The sequence below is a fragment of the Callorhinus ursinus genome, unplaced genomic scaffold (genome assembly GCF_003265705.2).
Source record: "Callorhinus ursinus isolate GAN/ISIS: 27379988/994484 unplaced genomic scaffold, GSC_fseal_2.0 scaffold16, whole genome shotgun sequence".
Taxonomy (NCBI): Eukaryota; Metazoa; Chordata; class Mammalia; order Carnivora; family Otariidae; genus Callorhinus; species Callorhinus ursinus.
The window spans coordinates 37,683,644-37,691,691 of record NW_027397078.1 but is presented as its reverse complement, the minus strand read 5'-3'; the positions used below and the strand labels follow the sequence as shown (position 1 = coordinate 37,691,691).

General features: G+C 44.8%; 1 protein-coding gene across 2 annotated transcripts in view; it reads left to right on the top strand.

Moving 5' to 3' along the window:
- The first annotated feature begins 1,837 nt into the window (after positions 1 to 1,837).
- Positions 1,838 to 8,048, top strand: part of TBL1X (transducin beta like 1 X-linked) — a 218,500-nt gene continuing 212,289 nt past the window's right edge. For both annotated transcript variants that reach the window (XM_073902128.1, XM_025857892.2), the window contains exon 1: positions 1,838 to 1,985. The gene's annotated coding sequence lies outside the window, so the exon portion shown is untranslated. The remainder of the gene's footprint in view (positions 1,986 to 8,048) is intronic.

The following is an 8,048-nucleotide window of genomic DNA, read 5'->3' as shown; positions in this document are numbered from 1 at the left end:
AAGCAGACTCCCCGCTGAGCAGGGAGCCCGATGTGGGGCTCGATCCTGGGACTCCAGAGTCATGACCTGAGCCAAGGGCAGACGCTTAACCAACTGAGCCACTCAGGCGCCCCAGGTTTTTGGACATTTTTACGTTTTTTTTACATTTCACTACATATATAACGTTTTAATAGACCTTACGATATCTTAAAAGGAGAAGCGTATGTGCAGTGCGGTACCTGTAATACCTCTCTTTGTCCTCGTTGCATAAACTGACAGAGAGCTAGGGATGTGTAGCTACCATTTCATACTCTTAGCTCATATATGAACCTTGCCTTTTTCGACTTTTACCATTCCGGGTAGACCTTTAACATCTAAAAATTCAAACCACCTTGGGATTATCTACTCATTTGAAAAAGCTACTTTCGTCATCCAGGGGGAACTTTGCAAAGGCAAACTACCCCTTGGGGAGCATACTTTTTGTTTCCACATTCCAGAAAGCGTTCCTTACTCCTGTGCTTTTAGCCACTGCTCAATTCCTGGGAAAGCCTGTGTCTGGTCAAGTCAGCCCCCCACCTGAGCGACGGATGGCCACGGGCTGGTGTGGGCTTCCGTGAGTGGGGGATGGGGAGTGTTACCTGAAATCCTTACTTACAGAAACACGATTCATTCTCATTATTATCTCAAAAGTTCATGAAAATGATCTCTCCCTTCCCCCACTCCCTTAGGGACATTTTAAGATTTTTACATGACAGATTTCTGATCTTATCAAGTGGCTGTGATCTAGTCAAAATAACAACAAACAAAAAGACATCCTTACGCAGGTATGGCAGAAAAGCCCCATGGTGTAATGTCGTTGAGTTTTACAGTGTTTTCCTCCCAACTTCTGGGTTTTCTTTCTTTCTTTCTTTTTAAAGATTTTATTTATTTATTTGAGAGCGAAAGCGGGCACAAGAGCGGGGTGGGGGTAGGGGGGGTGGGTTGGGATAGAGGGAGAAGCAGACTCCCCGCTGAGCAGGGAGCCTGATGCGGGACTCCATGTCCGGACCCCGGGATCATGACCTGGTCCAAAGGCAGACGCTTAACTGAATGAGCCACCCAGGTACCCCTTCCTCCCTTCCGTCCTTCCTCCCTTCCTCCCTTCCTACCTTTCCTTCTTTCTTTTGTTTTTGTTTTTGAAGTCAATTTTATTGAGGCATAATTTACATGTAGTAAAGTCTACCTCTCAGAGTACAGTCCCATGAGTTTTGGCCAACCTTTACGGACGTAACCAGCATTGAAATCAAGATACCGAACAGCTTGATCAACACCACCCCCCCCCCAAAAATTGCCCCTTGGCTCTCTGTCGTCAGTGTCTTTCCTGACACCCACCCCCAGGCAACAGTTATCTCAGGAGTTTTGGGTGATTCTAGAAAGCCATATCCTGTAAATGGAACCATGGAGAATGTTGGCCTTTGAGGCTGGCTTCTTTCACTTAGCGATTGATGTTGGCGCCGCATCCACGTTGTAGCAGGGGCATAAAGCTGGTTCCTTCTTAGGGCTCATTAGTGCTCCCCTGTGTGGAGACACATAGTTCGTTTATCCCTTCCTCTGCCGAAGGACAGCCGGGTTGTTTCCAGGTTCTGGCAACTATGAAGAAAGCTATTTGCGTCCAGATTTTTTGTGGGAACCTAAGTTTCCCTCTCCTTTGGGTCTATAATGAGGACGGGATTGCCGGGGCATATATGCACACGACACATGTCTGATCTTATCAGGTGTCTGTTCATTTTGTAAAAACAACATCAAAAAGACTTTCTGACAAAGGCAGCTTGCGGGGTGGGGGTGGGGTGGACGCAAACGTTCCACCTCCATCTGGTTTCACCTGTGCCTTTCTGGAAACTGCTGGATTTTCTTTGTCAGTGTGGCGTCTGCTTCAAGATGTGGGAGATGAGTTTTGTGTGGCAACGATTTATAAAACCAGCCTCTCTTCCCTGCTCATTCTCTCCAGCCAGTTTTAAACACTCCAGGTACGAGTGGAAACAAAGGGAGGGGGGAAAAAAAAAAAGCACATTGCTTCTTATAACAAAATACGCTTCCCTAAAGAGAAGGGGAGCAAGAACGGCCTTTTGAGACGCGGGCTCTCCCGTTATTCTGCAGCCCTGGTGGCTGTGTATTCCTTGGGCCGAATCGGAACTCTCGCCTGTCCCGTGCGCTGCCAAGTAAGCCTGGGTGTTCTGTTCGTCGTTTCGGGCGTTGCTGGGTGGGCGGGCGGTGACACGATGCAGGGGCTGATGGGCTGCAAGGTTAGTGTCACAAACACCATGGGTTTTGGAATCCGCTGGGGGGGGGGTTGAGTTGGCTTTGCCTCCCTTGTAGTGTGCGACCTTGTGCCAGTGCAGTGTGGGAGGCAGACGTAGCCCACGCGCAGAGAGGTGCCCAGGCCTCACGTCCTGGCACTGGTGGAGATGCCATTGTCTGGGCCAACAGGGACTGTGCAGAGGTCACTGGATTAAGGACCTTGCCGTGGAGAGACTGTGATGGCTGACAGAGGTTGGCCCAATCTACTAATCACCGGGAACTTTGGCATTGGAAGAGGGACGCAAAAGAACAGCAGGTGGGAACTATGCGATGTGTCCCGTGCCGTGGAATGTGGGCTCAGGACACGGGGAAAGGCGAGGACACAGAATCTCCCCCCCCCCCCGGGCCTCCGGGAGAACCCCAGCCTTGCCAGTAGCACCTCGGTATTAGTTAGCCCTGTGGTACCCAAGCGGGACTTCCGGCCTCCAGGATGGTCGGGTGCTGGTTTGGTTTGAAGCCACTAGGTGTGTGGTGATTTGTTGCAACAGGGCTGGGAAACCCGAGACAGGCACTATCCTGAGACTCAACTTGCCACCTCTGTAAAATGGGTATGTTCATGTTTGTATCTCCCCAACCATCTTATAGGTTGTGGTGATGATTGGTGAGGTCATCTTGAAAATGTTTAGAAAACTATGGGAAAACTCTGTGAGACAGAAAAAAAAATGTAGAGTTCCTATAACCTCGGTTCTTCCTTTGCCCACCAGTGTGTGCGCCTACCAGGATACATTTAATTTTGCTGAGTCTTTCTGGAGACCTTTACTTTCCCTGAGCGCGTGGCTGTGTCCCACCTGCAGGCGCTTCTGCTCTCCTAGAATCCATCAACATCCACTAACAGGATGAGGCTGCTTCCTAAAGACGATGCGCTTTTTTTCTACCATCGTTGCCCTCCTTTTTCTTAAATATGAAAAAAAAAGTGCTTTTTTTTTTTTTTTTAAGGAGGCTCCACACTCTGTGTGGAGCCCAACACAGGGCTTAAACCCATGACCCTGAGATCAAGACCTGAGTCGAAATCAAGAGTCAGATGTTTAACCAACTGAACCACCCAGAGGGCCCCCAAAAGGTGCTTCTTAATTTAACTTAATCTGAAAAATTTTTTGAAAAAAAAACAAACCCACCATCATGAAGATAACAAAATTTTGTAGGAAAAAGTTAACAAGTTATGTGAAGCACTGTTGAATCACTCAGTCTCTCAGAAGCAAGGGTGAGCAAACTTTCTGGAACCTGCTAGACAGTACATGTTATTTACGTTTTGTGGGCCATGGGGTATGTATCAGACACTTAATTCTGCTGTTATGACCCTAGAAGCAGTCAAGGATTGGGTGTTTTTTGTGTTGCAATGGAACTTTATTGATGGGCCCTGAAATTCAAATTTCAGATAATTTTCACATGTGACCAGGGATCACTCTTCTAAATTTATTCCCACCCCCACCCTGATCTTTTAACAATGTATCCTTACCTTGTGGGCTGTGCAGACACAGGTGTAGGAACTGTGTCTGCACATGTAGAACAGATGTTCCATCAAGGCAGGGAGTTTAATCTTTCTGGGTAATTCCTCCTTCCCAGCTCTTGGCTCCATTTGCCTGGCCGGGTCAGATCCTGTCTCTATCTTATGTTTTGATATTTTGTTCATCATGGAGGGTGTTGTGTGTGTGTGTGTGTGTGTGTGTGTGTGTTTGCATTAATCGTGAGTTGTAAAATATGGCATTATAATATTATTTATCTTGAGCACGGTTTTGGTGTCCCCTTAAACTCAGCTCACCTTAATGGCACGGTCCAGGTCCCATGGGAGGTGGCCGTGCCCTCCTAGGAAATTTTGTTATCTTCATTATGGTGCGGTTCCCCCCCCCCCCCAAAAAACAGGCAGGAATGAGTCCCCAGGTGGAAGGGTCATAGAGGAGCAAGGATTCTGGCTTACACTTTCTCCCCGGGCGGGAAGATCCCAGGGAGAGATTTCAGGGGATCTGTGTATCTACACAGGTAGAAACTCTGCCGCTGTAGCATCACCAATCACTAACTGAAATTCAGCATCTCAGACAACTATGAACATCTATATTCCTCTCGGATGAATGACAGCAGGCATTAACAGTATCTTTAATTTGTTACCAATTTGTCACCCAGAGAAGTCTGATTTATTTTTAGAACAGGTTACAGTTGAAGCAGATCTGGTTTATACTTATCACTCTTCTGAAATGACAGAAGTTACACTTCTAGAGCTTACTGTTGGAAGTCTTGAAAAGGAAGCGCATGTATTACTATATGAGAATTCTAAAAAATATTTGATAACTACAATTTAACATAATGGGGTTTCTTTGTAATCCTGTGTATTATTTTATGTATTTGGGGCATTTAGAAACAATAGTCACCGAATTACTAATGAAACTCTAAGGCATAGCGGTGGTTACAGACCTCCCTCCCTTGATCCTTTAGCCTCTTAGGTTTGGTCTTCTCCTCTGAATATTGGAGATAAAAATCCTTGTCCTCCAGTATTATGGGGAGGATCAGATCCGATATCCTGCATGAATACCGCATACCAAATGCAAGGTGTTCTCAGTACTCAAATGATGTGAACTGAATGTGACATTCCAAATGGGGGGAAAAAAAGCAACAACGCACATGTATTAGTCTGCAAGAGCCGGCATAACAAAGCACCACAGCTTGGGTGGTTTAAATAGAAATTTATTTTCTCACAATCCTGGATGCTGGAAGTTCAGTATCACGGTGTCTGCCGGGTTGGTTTCTCCTGGGGTCTCTCTCCTTGGTGTGTAGATGCTGTCTTCTCTCGGAGACCTCACATGGTCTTCCCTCTGCGTGCGTCTGTGTCCTAATCAACTTTTCTTATAGGGACACCAGTCAGAGTGGATAAGGGCCCACTCTAGTGACTGCATTTAACGTATTTACCACTTTAAAGGCTATATCTCCAAATACAGTCACATTCTTTTTTTTTTTTTTAAGATTTTATTTATTTATTCATGAGAGACAGAGAGAGAGAGAGAGGCAGAGGGAGAAGCAGGCTTCCCGCGGAGCAGGGAGCCCGATGCGGGACTCGATCCCAAGACCCTGGGATCATGACCTGAGCCGAAGGCAGACGCCTCACCATCTGAGCCACCCAGGCACCCTACAGTCACATTCTAAGGGACTGGGGCCTAGGGCTTCCATATATGATTTTTGGGGGGGCGGGGGGGGCACAACTCATCCCATACCATCATATTAAAAAAAGGATTGGTGCCTATCCAGGTCAAGGGGAACTGAGGGGGCTGTCATCACATCCATGGCAGGTGATGGACCTCTTTGTCTTCTCCTGTTTACTTCTCCAAGTAAGACCTCATGGCCGACCACCTGGTACCTCCAGCTCCTTTCATAGTTTGTTTCCAATCTCTCTAAAGAAAATTGGAAGCAAAGCCCCAGAGCAAAGAAAGGCTTGAGATCAATAAAGTGAAGTGGGAAAGCACACACACCCCCTCCCCTTTTCATAAGGAAAGATTGTGTGGACGCTTCCTCAGAGCTAAGACATGCTCCGTGAACGTCAAGGAGGGGTCGTTGCCACATCTAGCACGTCAGTTCCGGAATCTCAGGGCTTTCTGAGTGGGCCACTCATGGAAACAAGTATCGGCCTATGTGTTAGGAATCTTTGAAAGTCAGATGAGCCCAGGGGCGGGGGACATTAGATACTGGAGTCAATGAAAACTGGACAGTAAGTCTCATGAGAAGTTTGCTACCTCTTCCTACTCTTTTTTGTTTTTTAAAGAATGGGCTTTTTTTTTTTTTTTGGAAGAACAGTTTTAGATCTAGAAAACAATTCAGCATATAGTACAGAATTCCCATAGTATCCGCCTCTCACATACAGGTTCCAGTGCTAACGTCTTTCCTAAGTGTGGTGCATTTGTTACAATTAATGAATCAATATCGATAACATCCAGAGTTTACATTAGCATTCACTGTTTGTGTTGTGCAGCTCTAAGTGTTTGGACAAATGTAAAATGTCCTGTATCTGCTGTTACAGTACCATTTGGAATAGTTTTATTGCCTTGAAAATTCCCAGTGCTCCATCTGTCCATCACTCGTCTCCCATCCTCAGAACCCCTGGCATCTGCCCATCTTCTTAGTTTTGCCTTTTCTAGAGTGTCACAGAGTTGGAAGCATATAGCATATAGCCTTTTCAGGTTCGCTTCTTTCCCTTAGTGATACGCATTTTAAAGTTCCTCCCTGTATTTTCATGGCTTGATAGCTCATTTCTTTTTATGACTGAATAATATTCCGTCGTATGGATGGGCCACAGTTTCTCCATTCACCTACTGAAGGGCACCTTGGCTGCTTTCTGTGTTTGGCCATTATGAGTAAAGCTGCTGTAAACACTCCCATGCGGGTTTTGTGTAGACATGTTTTCAACTTAGTTGGGTAAATACCCAGGAGCACAATCGCTGGGTTATATGGTAAGACTATGTCTAGCATTTGGAAAATGCTAAACCGTCTTCCAAAGTGGCCACACCATTTTGTATTTCACGAGCAATGTATGCGAGTTCCTCTTGCTCTTCATCCTGTTAGCATTTGCTGTTGTCATGGGGAGGGGGGGGGACTATTTTAATAGATGTGAGATGGTATTTTGTTTTATTTATTTTTTTTAAAAGTTTATTTATTTAAGTAATATCCACACCCAGTGTGGGGCTCAAACTCACAACCCTAATATCAAGAGTCACAAGCTCCTCCCACTGAGCCAGACAGGTGCCCTGGTATTTTGTTTTAATGTGCAATTTCCTAGTGATAAATGATGTTCAGCATCTTCATATGCCTATTTGCCATTTGTATATCTCTTTGGTGAGATATTTCCAGATCTTTTGCCCATTTTTAAATTAGGTTGTTTTCTTGAGTTTTAAAAGTTCTTTGTATATTTTGGATATAATCCTTTATCAGATATGGATTTTGCAAATATCTTCTCCCAGTCTGTGGCTTGTCTTTTCATTCTCTTAATGGTGCCTTTTGCAGAGCAGATGTTTTTAATTTTGATGAAGTTCAACTTAACAGTTTTTTTTTTTTCTTTAATGGATTGTGCTTTGGGTGTTGTTATCTAAAAACTCTCTGCTAAACCTGAGGTCATTTAGATTTTCTCCTATGTTACCTTGTAGACGTTTTATAGTTTTTCCTTTTACATTTAGACCTATGATTCATTTTGAGTCAGTTTTGGTGAAAAGCATAAGGTCTATAGCTAGATTCTTATTTTTTGCATATGGAGGTCCAATTGTTCTAGAACCATTTGTTAAAAAGGATATTCCTTCTCCATTAAAATCCCTTTGCTCCTTTCCTCACATTAGTTAAGTATATTTGCGTGGGCTCCTCCTGCCTTTTAATTAAAATTTTGGCTACTGTTTAGGGGGAAATACTGATGGCCTTTGTTGCAAGCCGACTCTCGTCAGCTCCGTCCAGTCAGCAACCAAAAATAATTGTTTGGCACGTAGATCTTGTGTCGTGGATACCGGCGGAAATCATTGCTGCTCACACTCTCCATATTAACTTTTACTTTTTTCACGGTGCTCCTTTCCTGCTCTGCTTTATTTCCTGTTTTCCTTGTTTTCTCCCACCTGACAGGACACACATTTGAGAAATCTGCAAAACACATGAGATAAAATAGTCTAATTTACCCCCTACCTACCGCCCATCTAGCATTTCAGAAAGAGGAATTTCAGTGATATCATGATAAACGTAGGCGGTCTATTTTCCTGACTGGGGTCTTACAAAGT